The sequence below is a fragment of the Mustela nivalis genome (assembly GCF_964662115.1).
Source record: "Mustela nivalis genome assembly, chromosome: 7".
In the NCBI taxonomy this organism is placed as follows: domain Eukaryota; kingdom Metazoa; phylum Chordata; class Mammalia; order Carnivora; family Mustelidae; genus Mustela; species Mustela nivalis.
Genome location: NC_139026.1, coordinates 146,344,764 through 146,357,499, shown reverse-complemented (window position 1 = coordinate 146,357,499; position 12,736 = coordinate 146,344,764). Strand labels below are relative to the sequence as shown.

At 58.7% G+C, this 12,736-nt stretch overlaps 1 protein-coding gene across 1 annotated transcript in view; it reads right to left on the bottom strand.

Annotated features, from left to right (window-relative positions):
- ADARB2 (adenosine deaminase RNA specific B2 (inactive)) overlaps nt 1-12,736 on the bottom strand; it is a 317,484-nt gene that overhangs the window by 19,993 nt on the left and 284,755 nt on the right. The window lies entirely within an intron of this gene.

The window sequence follows — 12,736 nt, the reverse complement described above, 5'->3', positions numbered from 1 at the left end:
GTTTTGGGCAAAATAGCTTCTTCTCCTTTTGTCCTCAGCAGTCAGAAGGACCCGTTGTGTCGTTACGTGACATTAATAAACGGCCGTGTTTTGCTCCGAGGAGGATGTTGATTTTCGAAGCCCAGACCAGACAGGAAGGACAAGGCCGTCCTTCTCCGAGATAAATGCAGCCCTGGGCAAGCGCTCTTGCTTCTGCAAGCAAAGATGACAGCAGCATTTTGAGATTTTTTTCCCCCTAAACTTGGGTGATACAAGGTGACATGCATCGGTTTGAGGCAGCATTTCGTGGTTTCCGCTGTAAATAACGTGTCTAAAACCCAGCCTCCACCAGCGGCAAACACTATGCAGCTAATTTCTTACATCATCATTCTTTTCATTAATTAACATTTCTCCGCTGTTAGAGCAATTATTGTGGTGCCTCCATGCCGTACATTTCTTTTCTTGATTAATAAGGAGTCATTATATTTCCCTTTCCCGAAGCAGTCAATTAACGCAGAATCTTTTCCATTAATTACCGAACGGTTAAAACCAGCATGCCCTACCTGGAGAGCAATCTGCTCCCGGAACCTGTGACACCAATTGCTTTAAAAAGTTCTCTTTAAATTTTATTCCAAAAACACAAGCAATTTAGCCGGCGATATTAATTTGTCTCCAAAGCATTGTGGTGAACGAGAGCCGTGTTTTAATCTCATGCAAGAAGAGGCAGCCATCTGGCGGGCGAGGGCCGGGAGAGCGAGTCTCCACTCTCCCCACAATCGCGGTCATTAAAGTAATGTGTTCATCTACATAAAACTCAAATGGAATATAAAAGGTAATATTTATATACAAACAATTTAGTCCTACCATTTGAACAGTCATTGGTTTTATGAAACATTTACTTTAGTCTATCAGATTTGCATAACTTCACTTAAAAAATAATCGTGGTCATTTCTGTAAGTCACATCCTTTCTTTCGGAAGGACTGAAATGGCTGTTCACACACACACGCGCGTGCACGCACGCACACACACGCAAACACACACACATGCGCGATTTCACCAAAGCGGGTGTCCGTGAGTTTCAGAGGAGCAGACTTCCCGAAAGCAACACGAGGTCTTCTCGCTGACCGTCGGACCCGTCACTTGGCGACACGCCGCCGCCCGGACTCCCGCTCTGACAGGCCAGCCGGCACGGCCGGGGGGCTGCCTCACTTCTCATGGATAAAGTACAGAATTTCAACAAATTCATGGATAGGAGGGTATTTTGGTTTGTTTGTTTTTTGTTTTGTTTTGTTTTTGCTATGCGCGCTTTCCGTGGAAGGAAAACTGCTGTTTCAGAGCAGTGACCGAGAGACTGGGATCCTTCCCTTAAGTCTGAGACCAGTATTTGCAGGCAGTGCTGGCGAAGTGAGGAGAATCCAACAAAGTCACTTCAGCTAGTGTTTTAGTTTCCTCCTTTTTGGATTTGCAGAAGCGGGAAAGTATGCCAAGAAGAGGAGGAGCAAGGTTAGCAGGAGGTCTCTTCGGCCGTGCGAGGTTTCGGTCTTTACACTTTGTTCCCCGGCCCCGCAGAGGCTTTCTTGTGTTTGCACGTGTGGCTGCACACGGCTCCTGCAGAGAAAGTGGCCGACGCAGTCAGTCCGCAGGCACGATGCTAGGCTACCAGTGGTGGCCAAGGGTTCTGCGGTACAGGCAGCCCACGTGTGTCCTGGCTCCGATTACGAGAGAAACGTGATTCAAAGCAGAGAAATGGACATTTCCCCCATCGATAACAAAGCATGTGCCTGAAGCATGGCAATAAATGAGTATTCTTGAGCAATAAAATGAGTATTCCCGGAAGAGACAGTGCCGTCCTGTAGACCATCGGGTGCTGGCTTTGAGCAGAACGTCTGGAGCGTAATCGGGGTGCTCCTGATTCTGCAGGATTGTCTAAAAACAAGTAACTTCCATATCTGGCTTCGTCTTGATAACCTTTAAAATAAAGAAAAAGTCTGCCTCCTCCTCGCCCTGCTGCAGGAGTTTGAACTCACTCCACTAACGTGATTGGGAAAACCAAATGTCTTCCTGAACATAAAAGGGACTCCAACAAAAACAATGAATACCGTGATGCTGAAAATAAATAACAAAATAAATTAAAAAAGAGAAAGGGACTCTCCAGCGTTCCGGATTGGAGAAAACACTGCGCCTTTTGTTCAAGCAGCGGATATTTCTGCAGTGTTGACAGAGAAAAAAAAATCCCATGTCTGGTTTTCGATATAGATAATCCGCAATAAATGTGTTTCCACCTGTTTGTCAGTCACAGAAATACCAGAGACGTGCAGGGGATGGAGAGAAGACCTGCCGCCCTTTAACTGAGCGATGCTCGCTCCTCGCGCAGTTTGGATCTTGGCCTCTAAGACTCAGCAGGGACAGTCACAGGGATGAGCCCTACCCCAGAGGGTCACCACCCGCGCGCCCTGGCCCGTAAGACAGGGGACTGGGGTTCCTGCCACGTGTTTCGGACAGTTGGGGTTCTTGCCTGTTCCTGTACCTCCTTGCTGTGGCCCTCCAGGGTGGTGTAACTCCCCTAAATTACAGGGACGTCTACGGCACCATCTTCGGGTACGATCAGAACAGACGCTTACTTGGCGTGAGACAGAAACGTCGATCAACGGAACGGAACAGAGCCCGGAACCGGCCCGCGGCAGAGGACCTGAGGACACGCACTGGGCAGAGGGCGGAGGCGGTCTCGCCAGCACGTGGGGCCGGGAAAAGCGGCCGAACCCGCAGCGGAATGAGGCTGGACCTCTTCTCCCACCACACCCGAAGCAAACGCCAGACGGATTAAAGACGTGAATGTAAGAGTGGCAGCTGGGAGGGATCTTGAAGGAATTGTCCGAAGTGAATGAGTCAAAGAGAAAGACAGGTACTGCGCGATCTCACTTGTCCGTGAAATTCAGAAAAGCCGAACTCGCAGAAGCAGAGCGAAGTGGTGGTTGCCGGGGGCTGCAGGCCGTGCGGGAAGGAGGGACACGTTGGTCAAAGCGCGAACTCTCAGAAGAGAGATCAGTTTGGGGATCGAATTATAGCGCGGAGACTGTGTTTAGTAAGACCGTGTTATATACTTGAGATTACAAAGAGTAGATCCCGAAGGTTCTTGCCACAAAAGGGAAGTGGTAACGGCGATGTGCTGGCGTGTTAGCCAAAGCTTCGGTGGCGACTGTGTCCCCGTCCGTGTGTGAACGCATCAAGGGCACTGTCTATGCCTTAAACTCCCGTAATACTGTGTCAGTCACATCTCCGTGAAGCGGGGGTGGGGTTACGTACTTGCTTCGCGTTTTTCCTCATCCATAGGACAGCTTGCCCGTCATCTGAATGTACAGCCACACCCGGCTGGGAAGAACCCCCAGACCTTGCTCCACCCGTGAAGTCCAGGTTGGGGCAGGAGGCACGAGGGAGACGCAGCCCTCCCTGTTCTGCCGGAACGACCGCAGCGTTGCAGACGGGCGGTTTCCAGCTGCGGTGCGCGCTGGCCTCATGTCGGGGGCTCCGAGACTCCCTTGGTGCCAGGTGCCCCCACACTCGGACATCATGGGGCCGGGGTGCAGACCAGGCATCCGCCTTGCCGGTGTCCGATGCCGCAGTGATTCTGACGCATGACAGGCCGAGACCCTTCTGTGGCCAGGCGGTCGGCACAGACGTTGGAGTCAAAAGCTCAGGGCAAATCCCCGGTGTGACTTCCGTGAGCTGCATTCCTGTGACCACTTTGCTTGCTACGCTGGACGACAGCCTACAGCAGCGGTCCTTGAAGTGTGGGGTCTGGACGGGCTGTATGTGCATCACCGGGGACTTGAGAGAAATGCACACTCTGGGCCCCACCTCAGACCGACGGACTCAGAAGCTCAGGGCTGGCAGAGCGAGCTTCAACGAGCCTTCCGGGGGTTCTCCGGCTGCTACGCTTAGAATGCTGGGTCCTGTGCCGAGTGCATGGTCATAACGTAGTGTCTGCTTCTCAGTCATTTCAGAGTCTGCAGGAGAGGACTTACTCCCTCCCAGTCTGGGCGTCGGTACCTGCCCCCCGGGCCCCAGTCAAAACCTTCCTCTCCCACCCTTGACGAGGCGGGTGATCCTGCGGCACTCGTGCGCAAGTGGCCCATCCCGTTCCCGTCTGCTGGTGCGGACTTTCCCAGCAAGAGGGAAGGGCCAGACCAGGAACTCCTCCACTCAGGGACATCACCGCTGGGGATCCACAGGCCACAGGTGCGAGCACAGTCGCGAGAGAATTGTTGGCTGTTGCAAAGCAAACAAAGCAAAACGAAAGGCCTGGAATCATCTAACGGCTTCTTAGTGGGGGCTGTTAGATAATTACCGTCCGTTCCCGGAGGAGCTTGGATATGGCCGCCCGCAGCTCACCTGCTGGCCAGGGACACGGTCACCGCCTTCTGTCCACGCTGCTCTCTGTCCTCACTGCTCTCCGGCCGGCCCCTCTGCTCACTCCCTCAGACGCCGTGAACTGGTCGAGTTAGGGAACTCACCATTCCGTGGAAACCACATGTGTTGTCCCCCTGCTCTCGCTCACGCTGCCATGTCCTTCTGGATTCCAGCCAAGCAGTCCAGGAAGGGGACTCAGCCCACAGCCTGGCTGAGCTCCTAGGTGCCCGTCAACCCCAGCTGGCCAGCCGTGTGAGCGTTCCGTATGGAGAGTGGCCCCTGACCCCAGGGGCTGCCCGTGCGGATGCCGTCTGATCAAGCCCCCCGCACATGGAAGGTTTGCCTGCAGAGCGCGTGGTGTGTTTCGGACCCCTCTGTTTGGGGACAGTTGTTACAGATAGTGGACACCTCTCTGCTCTGAGGTGACCTCTGGCTACTGGTAGGTCCTCAGGATGTCAGTGTGTGTCATGGCGCTCAGAGTCCCCTGGACATCAGCAGTGACGGCAGAAGCTGGGGATACAGGTATCCTGGTGGTCGGGCTTGGGTCAGGATGATGTCCTGCCACTTTGGGTTATTTTCAGCTGAAAGAAATTACTTCTGCTTACACACTGTCTCATGTCTGTTTTGCAGAAACCTACCTGGGCCACGTCCTCTCTCGACCCAACATTTCTGTCTGCAGCTGCCCGACAGACTGAGTGTGAGCAGTCTGGCCAGACGGAGAGCAGCACAGTGACTCGGTTTTTCTGACCGTGTCTCTCTGTTCTCCGTGCCAGCACGTGCGCGTCCTGCATGTGGGGTTTCCAGGATGCGTGGGGTTTCTGGTGCTGACTGAGCCACGGGCCGGTGTCCCCATGGCCAGCTCCAGGCTCTTGCTGGCTCTCAGAGCTCTGGGCCCCATGGCCCTCCTGAGACGGGCTGTATTCAGCCCCTGGTTCCTGGAGGACAAGTGTGACTCTATTACTCTAGGGAGCGCCTTTTGTTCCTTTTGTGGAGATGGAACCGGAAGGTGAAGCTCTGGCTACTGTGTGTGCACCACGAGCTCCTTCTGCCCAGACCTGCGCTCGAGGCTATTTCTTCTCAAGTCCCCAGACACGGTCTCCCTCCCCTCGGTCCCATCATCAGGACCTCGCCACGTCCTGCTGGCGCTGTACCGTGCATGAGATGTCCGTGGCCTTGACTCACGTGGTTGCTTCACCGACCCCTTTGCTTTCCTTGGACCAAGGTCTTGTCTCCTGTGGGGCCAACCAGATTTCCAGATGGTTTTGCAGAAACTGAGCTTCCCAGCCGTTTGCAGAGTCCGGGGTGGGGTGGGGTGGAGCCCTGCAGATCCGTGTTGCTTTAGGTACAAGAGATGAGGCGCCAGATAGGCGGTGTTTGTACTGGGAGCGTGTTCCTGACGTTGCCGCTGGAGCTTCTGTAAGACTGGGTGCGGGCAGACTGCCACCACGTCTTTGGTGCCGGAAGCGTAGCAGGGCTGTTGAACCGGGCATCCTGGGGCGGGTGTTTGGGAGGACGTCTTTTAAAAGGACCTGTATCTCCAGAACGGAAAGATGAGCAGCACCGCCGCTTGATTCCCACGGAGCGGGGAACGTTCCAGCAGAGGACGGCCACCGGCAGATCGGGGGCCGGGGGCTGGTGGCGGGGAGCTGAGAGGCGCCGCCCACGGCTGCGGTCAGAAGGAGGAAGTCACTCTTCACCGTCTGAAATCCGAGTTTAGAAGTCAGACAGTGCCCTCCTCCCCGGAGAACAGCTCTCATTTTTTACAGTTCATTTTTATGGAGAAAGTTTTAATCTATTCATTTAAAGACACATTGTGATCAATAATCAAGCTCAGGTACTTAAAATTAGAAACCATAGCTAAAGGAACATTAGTTCCAGAAGATTTACACTTTTATGTGCCGCTCAGATTGGAATCCTGCGTGCAGAGGCAGAGCACCCGGCTTTGGTTCCCCTCTGCAGGGGGCGGCGTGTGCCGTGGGAGCGCGCGTGGGTGGGCGACTGCGGCGGGAGAGGCAGAGCGCGCATTCGGGAAGGCGCCCACGACAGTGCCGTTAGCTGTCTCCCCTCCACGGTCTCGCGGAGCCGCGGCACCTGCGCTCTGGTGTCTCTTGGAGGAGGAGTCGGATGCTCTCGGGGGCGCAGTTACCCTCCTAGTCTGCGCTGCGGAAGGTCGGCTGCCATGGTGGCCGGGGAGCGGCTTCCTCTCTGTCGTGACGCTGTCCTCACCGGGGAATGGGTGGTGGCATTGTGGGAGCTGACTTTACTGTGACTTGGTCTTGTTGTGTGATTTTCCAAAGACCACACGAGTTGGGCTAAGCGAGCCCACCTCTCACCTCTGGGGGTCTGGTCTCCCGGGGTCGTGGCGGCACACACCCCGTGGGGGCTGGAAACAACAGCCCCCGAGGCTCCGGCGTGAGGTCCAGGTGTGCTCGGGGCTCTGGGGAAGCCGGACCAGGCCTTTCTCTGATCCTTGTTGAGGGGTTGCTGCTGGCTGCCCTGCTGTTCTGTGGCTTCTAGACACGTCACCTCCTTGTCCCCGGGTCCCCTCTTACAAGGACCCATGTGGCTGAATGCAGAGCCAACCAGAATCGCCCCTCGTGCTTGCTGAGTGCGACACCTGAGGGCACTTCCGCAGGTTCTGGCTGTGAGGACATGGACATGCTGTTTCAGGGGCCACGGTTCAGCCCGTGGCATCTGCTGTGGCCCATCGGGAGGTCCCATCCTGTCTCATCTGGTTCCCCTCTACCGTGGGTGGGCTCTCTGACCCTCGCAGGGGAGTGTGTCCGGGTGCGAAGCCTTCGTGTGAGAATGTCATGGGCTCCATCATCCCCGTAGCCATCGGGGGAAGCTCCGGATGCCCGGGAACAGGGAGCCGTGCCCACGGACTGCCCCGAGGCCGGAGCTCCACGGACCCTGAGGGCGCCGCGCAGCGCCCCGTCTGCCGAGGGGATGGCCAGCGTGGCGGCCCTGACGGCCGAGTCCGGGCAGAGTGGACGCTGGCTGCTGCCGTCTGTCCCCACCGGGGTACTGCTGCGTCTCCTACTTTCCCCCTTTTCCTCGTGTCTCCCCCCTGCGTTTGACTCAGTAACGGGGAGCCGCTCTCCGAGCTCGGCTTCGGCAGTCGGGCGTGACGCTTGTCTCCTGGTCTCGCTCAGCCGCCCCTTCGTCTGCAGGCGCAGACCCCCAGTGTCGGGGCATCGCAGGGCGCCCACCGTGGGGAGCTTTGCGGTTGGTTTGGTTTTCCCACGAGGCCAGTTCAGCCGCGAGGGACGGACTGTCCCCGACTGGAGCCCTGGGACTGACTTATCTTCCAGACTGCATTTCTGCCATTTGTACAGAATCTACAGAGAAATGGTTTCACTTTGAAAAGTCTCTGACGACCCAAGAAAGTGCATGGTGATTGACAACTGTGTCCCTAACAAAAGACACCAGATTTTCTTTTGTGCTATGTTCAGGGTCAGGATTATTTTTAGGGGGAATAATTTTGGCTGCGTGTCCCCATTCTGAGGCCGTGGGGTGTCTTTCCGCAAGCACGGGGCAGCAGAGAGCTCTCGCGGGACCCAGGCCGCCCGGGTCTGCGCCGCCCGGCTCTCTGGAGCCTCTCCCCTCCCGCCGCACGGGCGCCCCCGGCGTTACTGCGGGACCCAGGCCGCCCGGCTCTCTGGAGCCTCTCCCCTCCCGCCGCACGGGCGCCCCCGGCGTTACTTTCCAATGGAGCCAAGCGCGACCTCCGTCGGGCAGCTGGGAGCCCATGCGCTGAGCGGATCCTTCAGGAACGCGGGCGTGGTTCCCTGTGCTGACTTGCGCAGACGCCCCGGCGCACGGGCTTCTCCAGCTGCAGCCCCACACCTTCGACAGGAGTTTAGTGACTATGACGTCACCATGCCCACAGCTGCCCTTTTCACCTTGGACAGTCCCCTCGACTTAGAGAAGCCGGGCCTGCATCTGTGGTCGGGGCCTCTGCCCGTGCTCTCCGCCTCCTGCGTCCGGCTCCCAGCAGCCGCCCAGACTCTGCAGTTTCTGTCACTCTCTCAGTGTGCCCGGGGCCACCCTGCACCGCCCCAGGCCGCGAGAGCTCCACCCTCCTGACTGTGGGGTCCCACCGTCCTTCCACGGGGCACAGGACTTGGGTCTGTTGCTTCTGGGCGGCCTCTTCGTGTCTCAGAGTGGCTGTGAGTGTCACGTCCGTGGGAGTCACCCAAGCCCGGCACCTGCTCCAGAATTTCCGGGAGGACCCAGGGAGTGCACATGGGTCATGCACGGAGGCGGGGGGCGGTCTCAAGGTGATGTGGGGGGGGCGCCCCGTGCTGAGCACGTCCTGTCGCAGAACTTCGGATCCCAGAGGGGGCCGCCGAGGTGGTGTTCCAGGGGGCCGGGGGCCAGGCAGGGTGACAGCCTCCAGTCCTCCTCATGGGGGAGGAGAGTTGCCTGTGGAGAGAGAGGACTGCAGCCTCCCTCCGGTGATGAGACCACTGCCTTCCCTGCGTGATTCCCAGGAGACGGAGGGCCTCGTGGACGAGCCCGTGCCGCTGGTGTTGAAGGGACGGAGCTTCCTCTGCAGTGAGGCGCTCCTCTCCAGTGGAGACCTGGGCCGGTCAGGGGTACGGTCTGCCGCCCGCTTCCCGTTCCCATGGACGGGCCCCCTGCCGCTGCAGGGCCGCGGGGGAAGCCAGAAGCCCAGTCAGAGGGCTGAGAAGAGCAACTGGCCGGACAGGAAGGACAGGGGAGGCGCTGTCTGAGGGCCGGCGTCCAGGACGTATGTTCACGGTGTTCTACGGCACGCTGTAGACCACGGTAAAAGCTTGAAGCCTTGTGTCACATGTTTTGCTGTAAACCTGTCTTTGCACCATCTCAACACTGACGGTGTGACACGATACCCATTGTGGCTCAGGAGATCACGCTCAGAAGGTCTGTGTGCTCTAATTCATGTCGCGTGGGTGTCTTTGATCCAAAACGGACACCTGTGTGTTGCCTTGGATCTCGGAGGGAAGCAAGCAGCTGTGCTGGTTCAGATCTTTGGATGGAGCCCGCTCCCTTCGCGATTCATGGATGTGGGGGGTTTGCAGGAGGAGTACAGATTGGTCTCGTGGGTGCACTTCTCTTCCTTAACTAAAGATACAAGTTTATTCACCGTTTTCCCTCCAAATAAACGCACCTGCATTATGTGGCGAGGTCAGTGCCCCCCAGACCCGCCTCTGTCACCATGTGGACGTGACTCGCGGGTCCCAGCAGCACCTGGGCTAAGAGCCTTGGCCGGTCCCCAGGGAAGCGTGTCTGTCCTGAGAGTAAACCCTGCGGTTTGCGGGCGGCGCAGACAGCTGCCGGCAGAGTGAGGGCCCGGCAGAGGCTGCGTCCTGCGTCTGCCGAGCCATCTCTGGGGCTAGGGGAGGGGGGAAGGCCCCCAGGTTCGGGATCCCACTGGGCCCCCTGTGCTGTGCTGTCCATGTGGGAGGCCGTGGCCGCCTGGACAGGGGTTCCAGCTGCGCAGCATTCCCTGCTCGCCGATGGGATGCACCTGTGCACGCCATGTGGGGGCTCAGGACTGAGGGTGTGGGGCCTCATCAGAGGGACGTCGGCGTGTCCGAGAAGCCCCATCTTCCTGGTGGTTTTCTGCAGTGACCGACGTGAGTTTCTGGATGTCTGCAGATAACTGTCCTCAGCAGCTGCTGCCGGCACCGGTCACCTGCTCCCCGTCTCCTCCACAGATGATCCCGCACAGACGCTGGGCGGTCTCCGTCCCTCGTCCCCCTGCCTGTTTCTCCTGCGAGCACCATTGTGATGTGGTGCTCCGGCTTTGGGGGGGCGGGCAGCCCCACGGGACCCACGAGTGACCTGTCGGATGCCGTGGGGACGGGCTCTCCCGAGCAGCGCAGGTGGAAGCCAGACGCCCTTGGCGGTGGTCGGGGGTGAGCACCGATGGTCCCCCCGGAAGTGTGGGTTAGAGAGCAAGTGAGTAATCACTGAGGGAAGGGCGCTGGGTTTAGGGGTTGGCTCTGGAAGGGGAGAAGGACGAGCATGTGGTGACCGCGGGGCCAGTTTCAGGCCAGTAGCTGCAGGAACAGGAGGGGGTGAAGCTGGAGGCTCCAAGGAAGGCGGGAGGCGCGGGTGGGGTCGGATGCGAGCGGCTGTCCCCGTCGCAGGGGGGGCGGGGACAGGTGGGACACGGCCACGACGGGTCGTGGCCTCCTGCGTGGGATGAGCCTTGTCTGTGCGTCTGCGGCCTTCACACACACGCCTGTCTGGGTTCCTGCCTGTGTGTGCTCACTTCGTCCCGAGGGAGATGACGCACACGTTACTTCGAGTCTCTGTGACTTGCGACCTGCGACTCTGACGGGTCTGGGTAACAGCAAGCTCCCCCCGCAAAAAGGGCACCGATTTGCAGCCTCTGCCCATTTCCGGGGTGTAAACACCACTGCCGCGGCCGGTTTCACGCAACTGGCGCGGAGCCCTGACCTGGGTTTGGGGCTGGACCCGCGGTGGGCGGGTGTTTTGCGCCCCTCCCTCGTGCGGACACCGTGCGTGCGAAATGAGCAAACGTAGGAGTAACGTGGTTAGGAAAGGTTGAGTTTTGACTATTTTTTGCCTGTTTTTGATATAACTTTTTTAGTTGAAAGTTTTTGTTATTTGACCCTTAAGGACAACTGTGTTTACTCATCTGCTTTCAAAATTGCCTGATGACCGTCGGCTCTCGTGGGCTGAGTTGGCTCAGCAGCCGTGCGCAGACTGGAGAGCTGAGGGGGTCCTCCTGGGAGGAGGGACGTGACTCCCACGTCCGTGTGCTCAGAGAGAAGACGGGGATGGGGGCAGGAGGGCGGTGGGTGAGGGCTTGGAGGGGTGAGTGAGGAGGGCTCGCTGCCAGACGTGCGGACGGGAGCTCGGCGCATGGAGAGAGGCATCCCGTGGGGCTGCAGTCCTTCCCTCCTGGGTCGGTCAGGGAGAGCGCGGTCCTTCTGGCCGGCCCCAGACACCAGCGTCTTCCTCAGAGGCGGGCTAGACTCATTCTCGAGCCAGGACCGCGTCTGAAGCCCCTGGCGGGATGCCAGCTGGTCTTCTGTTCCTCCGGGTGGTTTGATGAGAAAGGGCGGAGCCTGACTCGGCAGCACACCCGTGCACGCCGGCGTCGTGCGGGCTTCTCCCGCGATTCACCGGCCGCCGGTCGACGTGTGGATCCCACACACAGCGAAGTCTCAGGGCTGCGGCATTAATTCACTTTTTTTCTAGGGACTCAGTTAATTTAGAAACCCGATGTGATCTCCAGGCAGCGAGAGCATTTCAGTTAGGTGAAAACTACCCCCTCTTTCCTGCTTCCTGAATAGACGAGAGTATTAACAAGGAGGAAGACATTTTCCTCTGAAAGATGAGCTGCTTGACGTATCCGGGCCTTTCCCTTTGATGCAGAAATCGGTGGCTTGATTTATTGTCATTAGACTGTCTGTTGCCTCTGCGGGCCCAGAGCAGAGCCGCAGCCCGGGAAGTACACGGCTCCATTTCTCCTGCAGCCACTGGCTGAGTCCCAGGAGAGCTCGGTTTGTCCCTGAGCCCAGCACATCTGGGGAGGCAGGGACCCCGTGTGTGGGGCCTGCGGTGGCCGCCCCTTGCTCTGCCTGGCCTCACCTGCCTGCCCCTGCCAGCCCCGTGCTGAGCCTCCCAGGGAGAAAAGCTGCATCTCGCCCGTGCTCAGGGCCTGGGGGCAAAGGTCTGTGGGGCGGCGGGGGTGTGCCCAGCCTCGCGTGAGGCGCTGTTTGCGGTGAACACACAGTCCCACCTCACGGAGTCCACCCCGGGAATGCCGGGGGAACACGCTGGGGAGGGCGCACCTTCCATGGCCCCTCGGGGACACCCCACCCGGCCGCCAAGTCTGTCCCCTGGATGGACTCTGGCCCCTCCGGAGCCTCGGTGTCCTCCCGCCCCTTAACCTCGGCCTCCTGCCTCCTCAGTCCTGTGGGTTCCAGCCCCAAGCCCTTCCAGGCCGAAGGTCTTGGGGGCAGCCATGTGGCTCAAAGTCGGGGTGGCGGGGGGCTTGCCCCGAGGCCACAGTGTTCTAGTTCATGGATTACACATTAATCCGTGGATCTGGGGGTCACTGTCAGCAAGGCTTTCCACCACCAGCCTGGTGCTCCGGCCACCCTCATGGTGGCCACCCCCTGCTCTGTGGGGGCAGAGTCCTGCTTACCAGGGGCTTGGACGGCCTCCAAACCTCGGTGACAGGAATGCTCCCCCGTGGGGCTGGTGCCTGTGGGGCAGCACGGGAAGGGGGTGGTGGTGGGGTCGCGAGCAAGGGGGCCCCTCCCTGAACAGAAGGTGCCTGTGAGGGGCACCTGTGTGCCCTTTAGCAAACCCCTTGTCCTC